This window comes from Alligator mississippiensis, chromosome 4, assembly GCF_030867095.1.
Source record: "Alligator mississippiensis isolate rAllMis1 chromosome 4, rAllMis1, whole genome shotgun sequence".
NCBI lineage: Eukaryota > Metazoa > Chordata > Crocodylia > Alligatoridae > Alligator > Alligator mississippiensis.
This window is the reverse complement of record NC_081827.1, coordinates 74281547-74290060: the sequence shown is the minus strand read 5'-3', so window position 1 is coordinate 74290060 and position 8514 is coordinate 74281547.

Below are 8514 nucleotides of genomic sequence, written 5' to 3'. Positions count from 1 at the left end.
CGTTGAATTTCAGTTTCCACATAATTACGATTTGAGTAGGTCCCTACTAATCAGGCTTAACTTTCTTTTGGTAATTTTGCTTTCTGCTTACTCTAGGTCTGTCTCCTAGCTGATACTTCTCCTATTAGACAATCTGTTTGTCTCTGTTTTCCAATTTGTAGATCTGCCCATGGAGACCAGTCGTCAGCAGTAGCTACAGTTTGAACTTCTGGCTGAGGAGGAATGGGAGATGAGTGAGCTGAAGACCCCTGCTCTATGCAGCTATAACTTGAGAAGTTAGGAAGTAGGGAATTTTCTTCATTGTGCCTTCCCCAAAACAGGGTGTGTGTCTTATTTGTGGGCATGTAGTATGCAAGAAAATGCCTAAAAAGTTGCCTCTAAGTCTTGTGATAAAGTAAATAGTTGTAGTGCATTAAATCTGTCACCCTGATGCATTTTCCCAGTCTTCGAGTCATTTTGTGGCTTTCTGTGCATATTTTTCCAATATTTCAACATCCTTTTTACAACATGGGTACCAGAACTGTGTATGTGATTCTAGTATGAGTCTGAGCAAAGCTACATACACAGGTACAATAAACCCCTCCTCTGACTTTCTTATTTTTACAGCCAAGATTCATATTAGCCTTTTTGGTTCCAACTTTGAACTGGGAGATCATATATAGTCAATTGCCCAACATAAATCCCCTAAATCCTGTTCAGAGTCCCTACTTTCTGTAGGCATGCCCTACCTTCCTTGTTCCTAAACGTAGAACTTTTCACTTCGGTGATTTAAATTGCATTGTGATCGAATAGTTCCAGCTTACGAAGTGATACAGATTATATGACAGTCCTGTTTCATTTACTACTCTTCCAGTTCCTGTCTCCATATTTTCTCTGCAGTTATTTTTATATTTTGTTCCAGATGATTGATTTAAAAAAAAAATAGCATTACACCTGGTACCATTTGCTTCAGCCCTCTGGAAACACCCACATCTGATGTTGCTATAAAACTGACATCTACTCTTTAAGATCTGATTAATCCATTTTAATGACTACTTTATTGATATTTTATAATACTAATTTTAAATTAAGGTTGTCATGATACTAAATCAAACATATTTTTTAATAACAGGTATAGTATACCTACATGTGCCAAACTCAAATAATGAAAAGTTTCTTTAGAAAGACCCATTTTCCATTAAAAACAGGTTGCCTGCCATTTATTACATTCATATCCTTTAATTCTTTATTAATTGAATGCAGTATCAGTTTTTTCATTATTTCCTTGGGGCTCATATGAAACTAATTAGGTGTAGGATTATTTGGGGCACTCTGCATCTTCTGTGCTAGGATTAGTTAGATTCCAATCTTCTGGAATTTCACTGGTATTCCTAGATTTATTAAAACAATTAACACCTTAGCCAACTCTTTCAGGACTCTTGATCATGAGTTATCAAGTCTGTTGATTTTATAACATTTAGCTCTCTTAGATGTTGCTTAACAATTTCCTTGATTACTAATGGACTGGAATGTACCTCATTCTCCTCTATTGCCTTGCCTCTTTCTAAATACAGAATACAAATATTTATTTAACCTGCCTTTTCAGCATCCTTATGAATAATTTTATCATCTCCATACAGTAACGAGCCTATCCCAATTCCGAATTTTATCTGTTCAGTATTTTTAAACCCCTTAGTACCTATTAATGGTAAATGCCATTACAGCAAGAAAATATACTTCACCACCACTGATTTAGGAAAAGCTAGCCAGGACTCTCTTCCTGCATTGTATGAGCAACTGTAAATTCATAGATTAAAGTTGTTATATTTTCTTTATACTCAACAGGAAAGGAAAGGGCAGAGGGTTTTCTGTTAAAATGCAAATTAGATTGAGATTTCCAAAGCATCGTGAAACTGCACAAAACTACCCACATTTAGTGGATCCTAAAGCAACAGCCTTTTAAAATGCCCATAGATATGTTTTCTCATTACTCATTCATGTAGTAAATGCTGTTGCTGATGATAAAATGCTTGCCTTGGACAGTTAATGAAGAAATGTCAGACATTAAATTTAGGACTTAAGATGTTTTCTACCAGTAGATTTTACTGCTCAAGGGTGTATGATTGTTGATGAACCCCTCTAATTTCAGGCTCTGTCTTACAAAAAGCAATGTTGTGGGAAGGAAAGGAAAAAGTTTTGACTGTCAATGGGATTCCAGCTGATTTCTGTAGTGTCTTTCCAGGACACCAGAAATGCCTCGTTCATGAATTGGGCATAATATTCTAAATATAACCAATTATTTGGCTGACATCTACCACCCTGCTGAGGTGTATGATAATGGTGTTCCTTGTGTGCTAAGACAAACGCGTGCATTCTTCCTGCAGTGAGCAGGCCAAAGAAACTCTTAGCCAGGCTCAGCAGCTTATATTGTACCTATGTTTTGAGTACACTCTGTCTCTGTCTGCTAATCAGGATGAGCCAAACCAGTGAGAATAATATGGCATAATTTTCTAGCAATAAACAGAATTTTATGTTGCTTTCAGATAAATTTCATTGACTCCTCTGCTATTCAGACTTATCTATGGCTTTGCCAAGCTTAGTGTTTTGATTTAATGATGCAAAAACTCTGAAACACAGTTGGAGACTTTTCTTAATCAATGTCATATGCACAAATTAGAATTGTATAAATCAAACTTGAACTGTAGAATTTCATTTAAAATGGTTCTTGGAACAGCAAATTGGCTGCCTATCCATTCTGTTGTACCACATTCTACTTTGAAATAATATGACAGACAAATCTGCATTTAGCAACTATTCTTTACTTATGTTACTGTATGATACATGGTTCCCAACCAGGAATAGGGCCCAATTGTTCTAGCCACTGTACAGACAATAGAAAAATAATCCCTGCCCTCAAGGATTCACAATCTAATCTGCAAGAGAGGCAAGATGAGAAACACAGTGGAAAGCTGACTTGTCCAAGGGCACATAGTAGCTTAGTAGCAAAGCCAGGAACAGCACCCAGGCTTCATGGATCTATGTACTATCCATTAGTCCAGGATGTCCACCAGGTGGACTAATGGATAGCACATAGATAGCACCTGGTGGCCTGAAGGCTGGATATGTCTTTTTTTTTTTCGGGGGGGCGGGAGGGGACTGTGATCAGAGTCTATGAAAAGTGTGTCTATACTAACAAGGCAGCACTGTGTCAAGTAAGCTCCGTAAACACAAGCTCTGGTACTACAACCAGGGTAGTTACATTCATATGGCATTGTGTTAGGACTAGCCTAGCTGCATTAAGGGTCAGTACTTCATAAACTTGAGCTTAGCTCATTGTTAACATGGCTATTCTCCTGGCTCTGAAGCTAATGCATGACTTACTTGTATGTCTACCTGGTGCAGTTTTCTTTAGCTTCCACAAGCAGCATAAGGCAACATGTTCCAATGGCCATAGTCAAGGTCTACAAGGCTAATGGCAGGGATACCTGCCTGGTAGGGCTGTGCGAAGCTTTGGGTGGTAATTCAATTCAGAGGAGATTTCACCTGATTATGGTGGCCGAATTGCCGAATTGAATCAGGGGACCATTTTAAACATCTGAATCGATTCAAAGCTCTCCGAATCTTCAGCAAAGATTTGGAAAGCTTTGATTTGGATAGTCCCTGGTGGGCTGCAGCAGGGAGCTGCAGCCACTCCAAACTGGTAAGTACTAGGGGCACGGGAGGGTGGGGGGAGGGACACCTGCCAGCCCCCCCCTCCCCCCCCCATGGCTTCCCCCGCTCACCCCAGCTCCCAGTACTTTAAAAAAAAAAAAAAAGCCCTGGTGCTCATCGGGTTCTTCTGGGCAGGGGGTGATCCCTGCCTGCAGGGCTCTGGCCCTTTAAGAAAAAAAAAGAGCAGAGAAAAGCCCTGAGACTCAGTGCTCCTGGTGCAGCCTTGGGGCTTCAGTGGCTTGTGCAGAGCCCCCATGCAACATGGGGCAGTTGAGGGGGGGGAGGCAAGCGGGGATCACCTCTGACCTGGCAGCACCTGCTGAATCAGGGATTTTTTCCCCCCACCAAGTTCTGGGAGCTGGGGTGGGCCGGGTGGCCATAGCTGGGCTGGGAGAGGGGCGGGGATGGGCCTGACCTGGCTGATTCGGCCGAATCGAATTGGGACAGTGATTCGAATCACCAAATCAAATCACTGTCCCCCAAATCCGAAACGAATACTAGCCACTTCACACAAGCCTACTGCCTGGCACAATCCCTGTATCTTGGGGGGAAATAGAGGAGAAAAGAAGGGCACAGCACCATCCATGAGAAGGAGAGAGGCATTGGCTCATGGTGCAAAATCAAGAAATAAGCAGGACTCCTGTTCATGCTACTGTTGAAGTGGGGGGCATGTAAGCTCCAACTATGAATGGAGCTGGTTCCACAGAGCAGAATGGAGAATATTGCCCTCTCTTTGTGGCTGCATCTTTGAGCCAGCCCAAGTCCGTGCTATAGCGGTAGCTTACAGGGAGGGAGGGTTGAGGTGAACCCAACAGCTACCCTGTCCTCTAGCTCTGCAAAACTGAGTAGCATGAAACAGCTGTGATGTGAAGAGTCCTCTTCTTACCCCCATGTTTTCATAGTGCTGATGGACCTTTCCCCTCTGTGCCACAGGCTCCCCATCCATAGCATGGAGGCAACCCCTGAAACCCCAGAATGATAATGCTAGCAGACCCCTTTGAGAGCCGTGGGAGACAAGAGCTGTAGAAGCGTTCAGTATTAATAGTCTCTGAATATACCTCTCACCATAGAATTTTATAAGGTTTATTTGCCATCTGGCTCCTGAATGAATGCCTATAACAGAATCTAGCAGCCTGTGGTCAAGAAATTGGACAAATCTGTGCTAGTCCAGCTGCCTCTCGTGTATCAGCTGAACAAAAGATTTCACTTGATCCCAGTCTTCTGTTCCTAACCCAGGTGCAGCCTGGAAAAGAGCTGGCCATCTGTTTTTCCCATTTGCTATTTCATGAACAAACCTGCTTGTATAGAATATCAGGACTGGGAGAGAGAATGCTATGTTCTTTGTTGTGACTATCTATGGACAGTTGCAATGGATTTCCAGTTGGTAGACACATATATAATACTAATCAAGTTAATCTAAGTTTCCTCTGCCCTCAGTCACAGGCACAAAACAAAAGCCAAATGATAAAGCTATAGAGAATATCAACTTGAGTTGGATGCATCAAAAAGAGTAAAGGAAGATCATCAGTTGACTCAGATGCTCCTTGATGACAACCCTTTTTCCTGTGGATGGGCATTTCTACATCTATCTGATGCACAGCTGGATACTGGCTTGTTGAGGTTGTTACCTATTCCTGGCTGGCACAGGATTAGGTAAGTGCAAAGGTGTATTTCTCTGGTTCTAGGCCAGGAGGTAATGGAAGGGTTTGGTTTAGTTGTTTGGGATGTTTTTACTTATTTTTATTCTATACAGGATTGTTTGTTTATACAGAAATAAATTGTTATAAATCAATCAGAAACTGAGAGAAAAACATTTTATAAGGTGTTAACCAAAAGAAATTACAGTCTGTAAAATATGCTATATGTAGGAGTTAAAACTCAATATTTTAAAGCAAAGAATGGCTGACCATATGCGATTTAACAAATTCTGAACCAAACGATAATTAACTGCCTTGTGTTTGTGAATAACCAGCTGTTATGTTGACAAGTCAAAAGGTACATTTTCACCAATTATTCCATTTATTTTTTGAAGGGTGGACACAGAAGATGGAGTGCTATATAAGACTGTAGGGCAGATTCTCTAGTGTGCTGAACTCACTTTGTGCTACATGCATGTAAAACAAACCAGAGACTAACTTTGGAAGACCTCCTTGTTTAGGGGGAATCGTCCTAAGCAGAAATCTGTTAGAGACAATGTAGCCCCCTCATATGTCAACTGCACCTCACTTAACCTAAAGCGTTGAAAGGCGTATGTGTTAATAGCGTGCTGTAGGTAAGTGGGAGTATGGAGGACCCGAGTTGCTCTGTGTCTGATCCTCCGGTGGCTTGCATTCCACTTGAGTGAGAGCAAATGCCAGTAGTGAAAGTTAGACTGTAGCAACTCTAGCAACCACTAAGAATTGTAGGGTTACCATATTTCTAGGTCCAAAAAAGAAAGAGGACACCTGTTACCAAGGGGGTGCAGTGACATGCCAGTGCCTTGCCCCTGCCCATTCTGTTGCCCTTCACTGACAAGCCACAACCCCCCCACAGCCCTGCTGCTGCTGCCCCTCACTCCAGACCCACTGACCACAGCCCTGCCAGTGCCCCTCACTCCCAAACAGCAGTACCCTGACCCCTACCCCTTGCCAGTGCCCCTCACTCCTGACCTGCAGCCACCTGGCGCTGCCAGTGTCCTGCACACCCAAACCACAGTCACACATCCCTTCCCCCATGCCCCTCACTCCTGATCCTCAACCCTCACCCCACCAGTCCTGCCGGTGTCCCTCACTCCTGACCTGCAGACCCCTGCCTCTCCAGCTCTGCTGCCAGAGCCGACCCTAAGGGGGTGAGGAGCCTGGGGCAAACCCAGTGCCATAGCACTGCCCCACATGCCCCAGATGGCACACAATCATCACCATGGAGCAGGGCGGAGGGTAGCAAGTGCCTGGACATGAAGCCAGTGGCACGGGGCAGCGGTACACAGCGGCAGCGCTGAGTGGGACCAGCAGGGGCCGTGGCCACTGTGCCTGGCCCTGCAGGACCCTGCAAAGTGCGGGGCCTGGAGCAGTCACCCTGATTTTCCCACCCCCCAGGAACACCTCTGCCTGATGCACAAGCAGCTCGCCCTGTGTTGCCCTAGTGGACATCCCAGAGCAGGCACCCACTTTGGGGTACATGCAGGATCTGAAATGAAGTAGATGTGCACTGGAGTAGGTGCCATGTGGCCAGAGTGAATGCTGTGTGTGGCTCAGTCGCAGAGCAGCTAGTTTGGGACCATACCACATGCAGCACCCAATCCAGCTGCTCTGAGGCCGCTCTGCGTTGCCTGCTCTGGCTGCTCCTGGGCCCGTGCTTGAATTGTCATGTTGGGTAGTTTGTGGGCCAAATCTGGCCTGCATACAGTCCCCACACTACTACTCCAGCCTGTGGGGCCAGCTGAGTTTTACACCACTGAACTAAGGGAATAATAGTCCCTTTGAAAACATGAGTGGGCTTGCTCACCATGGAAGGTGCATTTCAATGTGGGGCAAGAGGAACATCATTTGGCCTTATGTAACCGTATTTCAGAATTAATTTGTCTATGATCCCACTGGCACCTTCTTATTGTACTTCTGTCCCATTAAAATAAAGGGCTTGGTAAAATCACTTTCCCATCCCCCCCTCTCTTTCCCACAGATAACTGGCAAAAGAACTATTACTAATTAAAAATTCTTATCTAATGGAAAGTTTAAGCACTTTATAGGACTGAGTGAATGAAACTGATGATGTGGCCAACTGAAATGACTGGGAAATGACTTCTTCATTATAAAATCCTAGCATGATGTGTCAAAGCAAACTTGGTTTCCTAAAATTCTTCAAAGAAAGGACTTCTTAGTAACAACACATAATGGGGATATGTCCTCCTGAAATGTCCTTAGTTTAATGAACAGCTGATATTGGCTAACCTCACTGAAATAAGAGAGAATAAGTACCAGCTGCAAAACACATGCACTGGATAGTAAAACTGGCAGTTGATATTATGCTCGCTATAAATATTTTTAATTAAAAATTGTTTTCTGTCACTTGAATTGGTATAATAGCAATGATACTTACGGAGAATTACTGAAGTTGTAATAGGATTCCCCTTTGTGTACATGGGAGATATCTATTCTGCTATAATTTCCCTATAGTGGAAACTGACATAATAATGTTTGCATCCCGTGGAAAAAAATAGGCTGTCAAATTATTTTTCATGTGTTTCAGATAAATGCTCAGAGGCACTATGTTGAATTCTTTAAAAATTATGGGGTTAAAGCCAGTGTATTTAGGTCTGACTTCAAAATATTTTCATAATCTTGTTTTTGAATGTGAAGTCTCTCTCCAATATACATCACAGCCTTGTCAATACAGTTTTTTTTAAAAGAGCAACAGTTTTATAGGATTTAGAAAGTTTTTGTGCTCTACTAATATAGAAAAAAAGAGAGTGACTATGGTAAATTAACTTACCCTTGTTTTTTAACTGCCCTGATGTAGTAAAGCCAAATTCTGCCTTCATGCAGGTTGAGTTGTACCTTGTTCTTCAGTAGAATTGTTCATGCTTCACAAACACTATACTACCTGATTAAGCCTGGAAAAATCTGGCCCATAATGATGCTGACCTGCAAAAAACGAAATAAAGCAGAGTCATGTTCAGTGCACTGCAAAAGGGAATAAATGATGGACACTGGGGGAAAAATACAAATTGGAATAGAAAAGAGAGCTCAAAGTCCAATACAATGGATTGTGAAAGACGCTCTTCAACTACTAGCCATGGCAACTTATCAACTTATTTTTGGCTCAAATTTCTTGTGGTGTTACACTTAC